At 39.9% G+C, this 14,040-nt stretch overlaps 1 pseudogene; it reads right to left on the bottom strand.

Annotated features, from left to right (window-relative positions):
- Positions 1-2,778, bottom strand: part of LOC142442342 (dnaJ homolog subfamily C member 3 pseudogene) — a 153,145-nt pseudogene extending 150,367 nt beyond the window's left edge.
- Positions 2,779-14,040: the final 11,262 nt, after the last annotated feature.

Here is a 14,040-nt window from a genome sequence, read left to right as displayed (position 1 = left end):
GTCTCCTCATTTCCAGATTTGTGAGAGTATAAATTTCTGACTTTTAATCCACTTAATTTGTGGTAATTTATTATGGCCGCACTAAGAAATGAATACATGAGTTAGTTTCCCTTACTTTAAACTAAAAATATTGCACAGATAATTTTCAATTTTATGATGGAGATTTTATTTCAATATGCTTTTGAATCTGGTGTAAATGTAATAGATGGGCTGGGATTTCTAGTGTAAATTCTTGTGTCCAAATTCGGATTTTTGTTTATAATAAGAGCAAATATTATTAATGAGATGATTGAAGTTGTAAAGGGTCCTGATGACACAGTGGCTAAGCATGTGGCTGCTGCTGAACCTGCAGGTAGCACGAACCCATCAGTGGCTCCATGAGAAGTGAAACAGCCTACAACCCGCGGGGGCAATGGTCCTCTTTCTATCGTGTCATTAGGGGTTGGAAATGGCTCGGCTGTAATGCAGTTTTGTGAGTCAATAGCCTTTGCAAAGTGAGGATACCTTTTGGGAAAGTTCATATCAACGTGTGTTCCGGTGTATTATTGCTGAATTTATGACTTGGTATGTAGGCTTTTTGAGATGATTGGTGATTACTCATGCTCACTCACTGCTATCTAGTTGATAGGAACTCAAAGAAACCCTATAAGACAGGGTAGAACGGCCTGTGTGGGTTTCGTAGACCATAACTTTTTAAAAATTAAATGATCATTTGGGGGAGCCCTTACAACTCTTATTTTAATCCATACATCAATAGTATCCGGCATATTTGTACACATGTTGCCATCATACTTTCTATTGAGCCCTTGATATCAGCTCCTCTTTTTTCCCCTCTGCTCACCCTCATGACACCATGATAGATTATAAATTATTATTATTTTCCTATCTCACACCAACTGCTGTCCCTCTTTCCCCATGGTTTCTGTTGTTCTTCCTGCTGGAGGGGTGTGTGGTTATGTGTTGATCATTGTGATTGGTTCCCCCTTCCTCCCCTCCTGTCCCACCCTTCTCGCTATGCGTCTGTTATCACTCTTCCCACTCCTGTTCCTGGATTCTGTGTGTCGCGAGCTCTCATCTCTTATCTGTACCTGTGTGCATGCGCTGGTCTAGTCTGAAATGAGAAGCAGCACTGGGGTCACAATAGTGGGGGTGAGAAAGCCTCAAGGAACCAGAGGAATAGTGTGAGTTTCATTGGTGCGTTACAGCACCCTGGTTGACTCATTCCTTCCCTGTGACCTCTCTTTTGTCTCAACAATATGTTTTTGTTTGTTGTTTTTATGTGGGCCTTCTGATGCCTGTTACCCAGTCCTGATGACACCTCATGGTCGCACCCGCTAGTATACTTCCTCCATATGGGCTTGTTGCTTCTTTGCAGGATGGCTGCTTGTTTAACTTCCAGCCTTTAAGACACCATATGCTATATATTTTAATAGCTGGCACCATCTGCTTCCTTCATCACATTTGCTTATGCACCCATTTTGTCTTCAGCAAATGTTCTGGGAGGGTGAGCATCACAGCATGCCAGGTTAATAGAATAATGTGTTCTTGTATTGAAGGAGAGTCTGAGCAGAGGCCTGAATTCCATCCACTATCTCAGTGCATTGCCATATAAATATATGTACGTAGGATGTATTACCATTGTTACAAATTGAACATAATGAAAGCATAGTGATTAATCACAAAACAATATGTAATTATTTATTGTAAAATATTTATTTCTAATTGCAAATAAATGAAATTTTGTCTTGAAGCATGGTGTGGCATGGGTAATAATCTTCATGCTAGGTACTTGTATGTGGGCGTATCTGCATGTGGGTGGACCCACCTGGAGACGGATAGAGAAGCAGTGTCTTGGTCCTAAGACCATCGGAAATATGTGTTTTTGATAGTCTTAGGCGACCCCTGTGAAAGGGTTGTTCGACCCCCAAAGGGGTTATGACCCACAGGTTGAGAACCGCTGTGCTAAGCAAAGTCAGCCGATCACAAAAGGACAAGTACAACGTGGGTCCCCTGTGGTAAGTACAAGGAGCACAGTAGGCATATTAGAAAACCGACTCAACTAATAATATACGGGCTGAGGTACAGGCAGTCGGGTGGAGGTCAGACCAAACCCAAGGAGGTGCATGTTAAAAGCCTGTAACTCCTTATGGGAGTAGAAAGCACCCGTCTTTCTCCCATGGAGCTGCTGGTGGTTTCCAATTTGCTAACCTGTGTATCACAGCCCAATGTGTAACTGCTATGCCACCAGGGCTCTAGATGAAACTTCTGTTCAAATAAATCTCTGCTTATTCTGACAGCTGCATTCAGGCACAGGATAATTTGGTTTTGTGTCAATTTGGCAGGGCCAGAATTTTCAGTTCTTTGCAGTTGAGGCCTCCCTCATTATGTAATAAACTCCATCTGGGAACTCCTGTGGGAAGACAAACAGTAGTGGAAGGAATAGGATGAAGGACCATTTCTTACTCAGATTACATCATTCTGGGAGTGTCCTACTTTACACATAAGCAGATACTAGGGAGGGTTTCTTCATTTTTTTTCTCCTGCTGGTACATCTGGTTCATTGACCTCTAGTTCTTTGACTTGAACCACAGTTTGCCATATTGACTACTGATCCTAGGAGCCATCAGAGGTCTTTCATCTGACTTATCATCTCACCAAGTCTTGAGCCCCGAGCCATCTGCTGACATTCACCAGCTTGTAGTCTTCCTGTTTTGCCTTCTTGCTTCCTGCATTGTCTTCCTGCTTACTAGATAGTCTTCCTGCTTCATCCGCCACCATGGCTACACATGTCAGGAGCAACCTCCAGTTTAACATTTGACCCACTGAACTGAACTATACTGAATTTTCCAGCAGTATACTGAATATACTGCTTCTACAAATGCATGAGCTATTTTCTTTATGTAAGCTTCTACTGTTGTGTGTCTGTGTGTGTGTGTGATTGGTTTTATTTCTTTTCTTTAAAAAAAAAAACATTTTATTAGGGGCTCATACAACTCTTATCACAGTCCATACATATACATACATCAATTGTATAAAGCACATCTGTACATTCTTTACCCTAATTATTTTCTTTTTTTTCCCCTCCTCTTTTCTTTTTTTACATTTTATTAGGGACTCATACAACTCTTATCACAATCCATACACATATATACATCAATTGTATAAAGCACATCCATACATTCCCTGCCCCAATCATTCTCAAAGCATTTGCTCTCCACTTAAGCCCTTTGCATCAGGTCCTCTTTTTCCCCCCTCCCTCCCCACTCCTCCCTCCCTCATGTGCCCTTGGTAATTTTGTTATTTTGTCATATCTTGCCCTATCCGGACTCTCCCTTACCCCCCTTCTCTGCCGTCCCTCTCCCAGGGAGGAGGTCACATGTGGATCCTTGTAATCAGTTCCCCCTTTCCAACCCACTCACCCTCCACTCTCCCAGCATCGCCCCTCACACCCTTGGTCCTGAAGGTATCGTCCCCCCTGGATTCCCTGTGCCTCCAGCCCTCATATGTACCAGTGTACAACTTCTGCCATATCCAGCCCTGCAAGGTAGAATGCAGATCATGATAGTTGGGGGTAGGAATCATCCAGGATCTGGGGGAAAGCTGTGTTCTTCATCGGTACTACCTTGCACCCTGACTGAACCATCTCCTCTCCTAAACCCCTCTATGAGGGGATCTCCATTGGCCCACACTTGAGTCTTGGGTCTCCACTCTGCACTTCCCCCTTCATTCAATATGGTATATATATAAATATATACACATACACACACATATATATACATATACACACATATATCTATTCTTTTTGCATGATGCCTTATACCTGGTCTCTTTGGCACCTTGTGATCGCACTGGCTGGTGTGCTTCTTCCATGTGGGCCTTTTTGCTTCTGAGCTAGATGGCCACTTTTTTATCTTCAAGCCTTTAAGACCCCAGTCACTATCTCTTTTGATAGCCGGGCACCATCAGCTTTCTTCACCACGTTTGCTTATGCACCCATTTGTCTTCAGCGATCCTATCATGGAGGTGTGCAGCCAATGATATGATTTTTTTGTTCTTTGATGCCTGGTAACTGATCCCATCGGGACCACTCGATCACACAGGCTGCTGTGTTCTTCCATGTGGACTTTGTTGCTTCTGAGCTAGATGGTCGCTTTTTTTTATCTTCAAGCCTTTAAGACCCCAGTCACTATCTCTTTTGATAGCCGGACATCATCAGCTTTCTTAACCACATTTATTTGTTCACCCACTTTGGCTTCAGCAATTGTGTTGGGAGAGTGAGCATCATAGATTTAAAATTTAATAAAAGAAAGTATTCATGCATTGAGGGAGTGTTTGAGTAGAGGCCCAAGGTCCTTCCGCCACCTTAATACCTAACCTATAAATATAGACACATAGATCAATTTCCCCAACATCCTATATATATTTGCATGTACATGTCTTTGTCTAGACCTCCATAAATGCCCTTTGACTCCTAGCTTTTTCCTCCATCTCCCTTGACTTTCCTCCTGCCCTACTACCATGCTTTGTCACCACCTGGGCTAGAGTATACCTCTTCTCTACGCAGCCTTACCCTTGATCATTCCCCACCAGGCCTGCCACTCCCCCCTCTCTACCATTTTGGGTCCCATGTTGTTCCCTTTTCCCTGTGTTTGTTAACACCACTTCCTTACCCCCTCACCCCCCACCCCAAGTCCTCCCGGAACTGTTGGTCCTGTTGTTTTTCCTCCAGATAGTTCATCCAGCCTGTCCTATTCAGACAGACCTGTGGAGACACTAACATGCACGAAAACAAGACAGAGGAAAACAAAGCAACAGTATACAACCAGACAACAAAACAACAAAAACAAACCACTGACAAAGAACAAAACAAAACACTTCACAAAAGAAAAGCTTGTAGTTAGTTCAGGGATCGTTTGCTGGCCCTTAGGAGCGTTTTCCAGGTTGATTTTATTTCTATAGGAATCCAGCTTAACACAAAATACTTCAACAACATACATTAATTTCAGTTTGGTGACTTGCATGTTGCTATGGTGCTATGCCATCAATATTTTAAATACTGATTTGATGTTGAACTGATTTCAATGGTGACTCTAAAGGAAGACAGAGTAGGAAGATTGAAGAAATAATATAACTTCTAAGAGATTGGCCACTGAAACCTTATGCCTTAAGAAGTATAGTGGGATATTGTGTGATAATTCTGGTAAAAACAAGCTCTGCATATTTGGAGCATACTCAAAATATTACTGGGAAGAATTGCTTCCTCAAAAGTAAAGTCAAACTTAAAAGCATGGATGGAGCAAACTTTTAGTCATTTGCTGCTGGGCATGGCTCAAAATGGAGAGAAAATGCTGGAAATATTCATTAATAGTTGGAACATAGAATGTATGAAGCACCAATATAGGAAAATTGGAAGTCATCACCAGTGAAGTAGAATGTATAAGATCAATATCCTATACATTAGTGAGCTAAGTGTTCAAAATGGACTGGCATGAACTCTTTTGAACTGGAAAATCACATGGTTTACTATTCTAGGAATCTTAGATTGAAATTGAATAACATCAAATTAATTGCCAAAGGAATATTTCTAGATACATCTAGAAATAAAATGGTGTATGTGATAAGATATTATCTGTTTAATTGCAAGAAGACCAGTTGGCAGTCAGACTACTGTTCAAATTTTTATACCAACCACTAGGAAAAAGGATGAAGAAATGGAAAAAGTCTATCAACTTTCAGATTGACATTGATAAAATAGGCAATCAAGATGAATTGGAAATTAGTTGTGATTGAAATGTGAAAATTAGAAACAAAGAGGAAGAATCTGTATTTCAAAAATATGACCTAGAAGGTAAAAACTATTCTGGAAATCCCAACACTTTATTTATAAGAAATACCTTTTTTTTTCCTTAAGAGAGTAAATGGTGACCTACATGGGGACCTCATGAAATAGAATTTCCAGAAATTAAATTAACTATATATGTGTGAAAATATGATGAAGAATCTCAAAATTGCTAAAGCAAGGGCAGAGGTCACCGAAGAACAGAGTATAAGTTGCTTAAAGCTGAAGAAAATGAAAACTAGCCCATGAAGTCAAATAAAGCTTTCGGTGTATATCATCTATATTTGGAGGACATCAAGAAACAGATGTGGTGCACTGAACACTAGTGCCCGTGGGTGAGAGAAGCTGTATGATGATATCAACAACATCATACACAAAGAAAGCAAATGATCAGTAAAAAGACAGCCAAGTAAGAAAAGAGCAAAAATAAATATGAGAAGACACTCTGAAGCTTGCTCTTGAATGTAGAGTAGCTAGAGTTAATGGAAGAAATGATGACGTAACAGTGCCGAACAGAAATTTTCAAAAGACAAATTCAGAAGACAAAAAAGTATTATAATTAAATGTGCAAAGATTCAGAGTTAGAAAATCTAAAAGGAAAATGTACGCAGTATTTCTCAAGGTGAAAGAACCGAAGAAAACATAGAGGTCTCAAGTCAAAATATGAGAGGGGCTTATGAGCAAAATATTGAATGATGCAGGCATCCATCAAAGGAAGATGAGAAGAGTACTCCAGAATCATTGTCGCAAAAGGAATCATTCGCGTTCAATCGCTTTCAAGAGGCCTGGGTGATCGCAAGCAGTAGGCTGGAAGGAATAAATCCAAGCTGCACAGACGGCATTAGTGTAAAGCATTGTCAGTTGTAATGTTTCAACCAACAGACGCCACACTGGATGTGTTAACTCAGCTATGGCAAGAAATTTGAAACGCAGGTTCTTGACCAATTGGCTGGAAAGAGATCTGTATCTGGGCCCATTTCAAAGACACATATCCCAAGAGAATGCAGAAATTATTGAGCAATATTGTTGCTATCACCAGCCAGTAAAATTTTGTTGAAGGTAATTAAAAGATCATTCCAGCATTACATTGACCAAGAGCAACGAGAAATACAAGTAAGATTCAGAAGTCAACATGAAAACAGGAGTATCCTTTCCAATGTCTAATGGATATTGGTTTAAAGTAGAGAACACCAGAAAGATGTTTGCTTCTGTTTTATTGCCAATACAAAGGCATTTTACTGTGTGAACCATAACAAGATATGGATAACATTGAAAAGAATGGAAATTCCAGAAAATTTCATTATGTGTTGTGGAAACTGTACACAGATAAAGAGGCAATTATTGGAACAGAACAAAGGGTTACTACATTATTTAAAATCAGGAAAAGTGTGTGGTATTCTTTCACTACACTTAATTTGTATGTTGTGAAAATAATTATTGGATCTCAACTATATAAAGTAGAGTGCAGTCTCAGGGTTGTAGGAAGACACTAATAACCTCTGTAAACCAGATGACACAACCTAGTTTGTGGAGACACTAGAGGACTAGAAGTACTTACTGAAGAAGATCAAAGACTCCAGCCTTCAGTGTGGATTACAAGTCAATATAAAGAAAACCAAAATCTGCACAATTGGACCAATGCGCGTCATGGTAAATGGAGAAGACACTGAAGTTATCAAGGACAACAATCAATGCGCATGGAAACAGCAATGCAATGATGATATTTCATTGGATAAATATGTGGTAAAAACTTTTTTGACATACTAAGGAGCAAAATTGTCACTTTGTGGATTGTTGTGCGCCTAATCCAACCCATAGTAATTTCAAACATGGCATGAGAATATTAAAAATTACACAATGAATATGGAAGACTAAAGAAGAATTGATGCATTTCGATTGTGATGTTGGTATAAAATATTTAAATTAGCATAGAATTCTAGAAGAACAAATAAGTCTGTCTTGAAAGAAGTACTGAAAGAATGTTTCCTAGCAGCAAAGATAGAAGAGACGTTTCTTTTATGTCGTCAGAAGGAACAAGTCCCTGGAAAGTCCATCGTGCTTGGTAAAGTATAGAGTCGGTGAAAAAGAGAAGACCTGTAAGGATCTTTCTTGGCACAGTGGTTGCAACAATAACAATTTTGAGATTGGCCCAGGGTTAGACAAGTGAGTGCTTCTTTCTGCTGCAAGTAAGGTTGCTATTAATTGAAATCCACTTGACAACACCTAACAACACAACAATATTATACAGTGTGTTTAAAGCTGTATATGAACCCTAAAATTAAGGGATTTGAATCAAATAAAATCTCTGGTTGTTATTCCAGACAATACTTTAATGTTTGCTAACTTCTTTAACAATCTAGTCTTTCTATTGAACAAAGAATAAGAAAGACTGGAGAAAAATGGATGCGTTTGAAGTGTGAGGTGAAGATTATTGAAAGTATCACGGAGTGCTAAAAGGACACAACCATCCATCTTGGAGGAAGTACAGCCAGAATGTTCCTTAGAAGCAAGAATGGGAGACCTTGTCTTGCATACTTTGGGCATGTTCTTAGTAGAGACCAATCTCTGGAGGAAGACATCACGCTTTGCAAAGTAGAGGGGCATTGAAACAGGGGAGGGTCCTCAAGGAGATTTCTGCAACAATGGGTTCAAACACAGTAATGATGGTAATGATGGCGCAGAACGGGGCAGTGCTTCATTCTTTTGTGCACCAGTGGCTGTGAGTCAAAACTGACTTGATCAATGGCACCTAAGAAGAGGAACAACAGATATCAGACATCAAGAACAAAAAGTCATATCAGTGGGTGCCCACCTTCCCGATATGATCACTGAAGACAAATGGGTGCATAAGCAAGTGTGGTGAAGAAAGCTGATGGTGCCCAGCTAGCAAAAGATATAGCATCTGGGATCTTAAAGGCTTGAAGATAAACAAGCGGCCATCTAGCCCAGAAGTAACAAAGCCCACATGGAAGAAGCACACCAGCATGCGTGACCACGAGGTGTTGAAGGGATCAGGCATCAAAGAACAAAAAATTATTATCATTGTGAATGAGGGGGTGTGCAGAGTGGAGACCTAAAGCCCATCTGTAGATAACTGGACACCCCCTTCCTGAAGGAGTATAGGGAGGAGATGAGCCAATCAGGGTACAGGATAACAACGATGAAACATATAACATTTCTCTAGCTTTTAATTGCTTCCTCCCCCCACTACCATGATGACAATTCTACCTTACAAATCTGGCTAGACCAGAGGATGTACACTGGTACAGATAGGAACTGGAAACACAAGGAGTCCAGGCAGATGATCCCTTCAGGACCAGTGTGAGAGGGGCGATACCTGGAGGGTGGAGGGAAGGTGGGGTAGAAAGGGGGAACCAATTACAAGGATCTACATGTAACATCCTCCCTGGAGGATGGACAACAGAAAATTTGGTAAAAGGAGATGTTGGACAGTGTAAGATATGACAAAATAATAATAATTTATGAATTATGAAGGGTTCATGGGGGGAGTAGGGAAGGCGGGGAAAATAAGAAGCCGATATTAAGGGCTCAAGTAGAAAGCAAACGTTTTGAGAATGATGATGGCAACAAATGTGCAAATGTGCTTGACACAATGGATGGATGTATGAATTGTGATAAGAATTTATGAGCCCCCAATAAAATTATTTTTATAAAAAGAACAACAACAATCCTTGTAGAGTTTTAAAAGCTCACCGCCAAGGAAACACTTTTCTTTGAATTTAAGCCAAGGGTGGATAAAGGGTGTCACTGGAATAGTCTTGGGGGCAGCATTTTGTCAGACATCTTTGTTGTCCTCAGGAAAATATTTTGCTTCCAAAAAGATTATAGTCTGGGAAATTCTATGGGGTAGTCAAAGGCACACACAGCAACAACAACATAGCCTATCAATTGAATTTTAGATGTTAAACCAACTTTGCATTCCTGAGCAAATCCCAATTTGTCATGTTGTGTTGTAAGTTGTTAGATTTTGTTGTGTGTTTTTACACCTTTATTCATATGGAACATTGATAATGTACATTTTTGGTTATTCATTTGTCTTTATTAATATTAGGGTAATTAACTAATTAGTCTCAGGTTATATTGAAAAACATCTATTTCTTATATATAAGGGTAACTAAAAGAATATTGCTAGTAGGATTATGAATTATACATGCATAACTTTATACCAAAGAAAATGTATTTAAACATGTCTTTACAATCAGTGGATAACAGCAGACAAATCCCTTCAGTAACACACTTGTCTTAATCTTGTTAGGGTTCCTTAAAAAATCAAATTACATTGTGTCTTCTGGAAGTTTCTGCTGGGTCAATTAAATATAGGGTAGAGAGGCCAGTTCACAAGGTTATGACCATGCATTTTTTGGCATTCCAGAGGGGGTAATCTTGATAAATATTTTCAAAGAATATAGGGTGTTCATGGGGGCTTATTAGGAAAAACAGGATGATCATGGGGTATATGAGGAAGACGTTTCAAGGATATTGAAAACTGCATGCTTGAGGGAAAAGAAAATTTCAAAAAAGTTGACCCGAGGAAGTTTTTCCATCATGACAATGCACCTGCTCTTCTTTGAGGTAGCAAGAGCCATTCTATAAGAATTTTCTTGGGAAACCATCCACCATCCACACTATAGTCCTGGTGTTGCCTCTCGGGACTTGTAACATTTGATCCTTGATGTAACGAGCATTGACACAGAACACGATGAGGGTCCCTGGAGGATGCCCATGGCTGTACTGACATGGTCTAAATGGAAGAGCACAGAAGTCAGGGACGCTTTGGAAAGATGCACTGTTATCATAAAGTTATTGAGCAGATGATCATTGTTAGGGTGCAGACTTCCATTCTGAACAAAATGAGAAACTATGAGAAGGTTTTGAGCGGGGGAGTGACATGATGTGGTGCTATTTCTAAAAGACTGCAAGAAAGGCATAGGTAGAATCCAGCAGAATGATCCAGGCACTAGATGAAGGTGGCTTGGACCGGAGTTGCAGAAGTTGTTGTGGTGTCGGGCAGGTTAGTGGATATAATGGTATTTTACTTTGAAGAACTTAAAAGTTTTTGTGGCACAAGTTGTTAACCAGTCTGCTGCTAAGCGAAATGTTAGAGGCGCAAACCTACACAGTGACTCAGTAGGAGAAAGAGTGGGCAGTCTCCTCTCTTACAGAAATATTACAGCCTAGAAAGCCAAATGAGACTTATCTGCTCTGTCACATGGGTTTGCTGAGTCAAAATGGACGCAGCAGCATCCAACAATGGAGATTTCCTGATGCTTTGTTTAAAATGGGCTGCTGCTTCATCTCTGCCTGTTGTAAGATGGCAGCGTAGGGCTTGGTTTGGGTCTAAGTGGGGTTGAGACATTGTATGTCGTCATAGCCGGTGGAAACAGAAAGGTAGTGTAAGTCGTTGTTACCACATAACATGGGGGTACCTCTGAGAATTCTTTCAAGATAGGAAAGGAAGCACTGAAAATTCCATCAGTGGAAGGCCAAGGAAACTCTTCAAAAGAAATTTTTGTACTTTTTTATCCTGCATTTATTACCCTTTAAAGTTTAACATTCATTTTCCTTAACTTTCTATGGCTCATTTGATTACATCTTTCCCAAGAAATTAGTTTAGTTTCATGTGCCCCAATATACATTACTTCCCCTGACAGGCAATTCACAACCTTCAGGTCCCTGTTCAGAGACAAGCAACAATTTCTCTGAAAACACACACACACACACACACACATGCACACGCACATGCACACACACACACACACACACACACGCACACACAGCACAGGTTCTCCTGCTGGTTCTCAAAACATCCTGTAACTAAATGGTAGCTAAAGGAGGCTATATCAGTGACCTTCAATTTGACCTTTAGAATGCAAATCACCAGGCATGATTTTTGAGGTGCTTTTGGGTGGGCTCAAATTACAAACCGCCTGCCTAGTATTGGAGTGCTTCATAATGCTTATCACAGATCTGTTGCAGTGGGATTACTCATGATTCACATTGACTCTATAGGTCAGAGTTAAATTGACCCTAGGGTTATAAGTCTTTATGAACACAGCCTGACACATCTTTCTACAATGAAAGTGTTGATGAGCATCAACTGCTGAATTTTTGGTTAGCAGTTGAGTGATTTTGGCTTTGTTCACTTTGTTACATTACAAATCCTGAAAGAGCTTTACGTTCACTGCCATCAGTTGATTACAACTCATGCCGACCTTACAAGGTATAATAGACCTGTCCCGGTGGGTTCCCAAGACTCTAACTGTTCACGGCATTACAATGCTTCCTCCTTCCCCCAGTGGAGGTAGAAGAGCCAGCTGAGAGTTTCCTTAATACTGGTTTGAACATTTGTTTCTGCTTGGATTTGCTTTTTTCATTCATTAGCTCGTTAAATCCTCACGTTAGCTCACTGAGAAACATACCGTTTTCCCTTTTCATTGATTAGAGGTTCAGAGCCGCGAGTCACGTGCCTAACGCTCCTTAAAAGCAGATAGAAGAGCTTGGATTTCAGCTCAGATTTATCTGTTGGTGGAACTTTGATGCCATGGCTCTGAACTAATAGGTTATACACTCAACTGTGTGTCTTTACTGGCTCTATGTTCCAACTCATCTGAATCAGCTCTCAGTGTAGACGCCTTTTCTGTAGCTTGAACGCTAGGCTTCCCGTAGGAGAACTTGACATTTTAATGTAGCCCTAATCAACACTTAGATGAGTGTGTTTATTCTAGATAGACTCATCCTCAACATGATATTTTTCTACAAAGTAGGTAAAAGTTGCTGTTGATAGGAGTCTTCGAGTCCATTCTAAATCATTGCACCCCCACAGACCACAGAACCAACACGGCCCAGTTCTGGGCCATCCCCACAATCTCTGCTATGTTTGAATCTCCTGTTGCCGACTCTGTGTCACTCTATCTCATTGAGGCATGTTTTGATTTTTAGTATAATTTTAAAGCTTTTTAAAAATGGAAAGAAAAATTAAATTTGACCCCTATGTGCATGTGCTTGTGCAAAGGGTACTACTAATTTATTAAACCCATTAAGTATAAGGAACACAACTTTTTTCAGGTGGTGAAACTTTATTCACTAGCTGTACACTTCATATACATTTGTTTCTTCACAGATTTCTGAACAAGAAATGTTACAACACACAATATAGTGACCTTCTACAACATTTGGGGGCTTGATTTTCCATTTCTGCAAGGCCCTAACGACTGTTATTAAAACTGCACTAATCTCCATGGTCAGTCTTCTGCTTCACGTTCTTAACTTCTGGCATACTAGCAATGCCAGCTTGAACTCAGATGGTTCCTGTTAAATGCCGAAGATTAGGTCCAATCGAAAAACTTGGTTTCCAAATGTATATCACGGTGTCGTGAATCAATTGCTATTAATGTCAAATAAACACATGGAACACAGAGTTAATAAGTGAAAATAAATGTCTAAGAAATTGTTGTAATTCTCCTGCCTTTATACTTGACATAATAAATTACCAGAAACTGTAATCAGACACTTTCTGAGGAAATTCTGCATTCAAATAACAGTTCCACCCAAAGCCTGACTGACTAAAACGTATTTTTCAAATTTACCCTGCTTTATCTTTCTTTCTGTGGGTTGGTACTTAGGTTCTTTTAGTTCTCTGTGGTTTCTAAGGATGAAAGTCACTTTGAAGCTGGTCAGATTTGTCTATCAGAGGTTGGTGGGAAGTAATAAAAAATAGGTATTGAGCTGACTCAAAAACACCACTGTAATGAAGTTGGGAGACTGTATTCTGAGCTGGGTGGAAAAGAAACAGATTTGCGAATGGATTCTACAGGAGTTGTGTTGGCTTTAATTTTGCTCCCAGCACACATTACTTCAAAAGCAGTGTGTCCAGATGCAATGCAATACAAATTAAATGTATATATATTTTTCTATTAAACCATGTGTCCGGTTTTCTGAGTGTCTATGGGTCAGTAAACAATCAAAATGATTCACACTGAACTTTAATATCAAAGAAAGGAGAGTACATTTTGGAAGCAAATTCTTCCAAACCCTTGGTAAACATGGTCATGTCAGCAGAGTTTTACTTAATATGCCTTCCACTGAAACCAATTTCCTTATATGTGATTCTACAATTCCCAGTGTCAACATTTGGACAGAAGAGTTACCATGGAATCTCTTTACCATTGTAGTCACTTGTT

The sequence above is a fragment of the Tenrec ecaudatus genome, chromosome 3 (genome assembly GCF_050624435.1).
Source record: "Tenrec ecaudatus isolate mTenEca1 chromosome 3, mTenEca1.hap1, whole genome shotgun sequence".
In the NCBI taxonomy this organism is placed as follows: domain Eukaryota; kingdom Metazoa; phylum Chordata; class Mammalia; order Afrosoricida; family Tenrecidae; genus Tenrec; species Tenrec ecaudatus.
The sequence above is the reverse complement of the archived record's forward strand: the minus strand, read 5'-3'. Positions and strand labels throughout refer to the sequence as shown.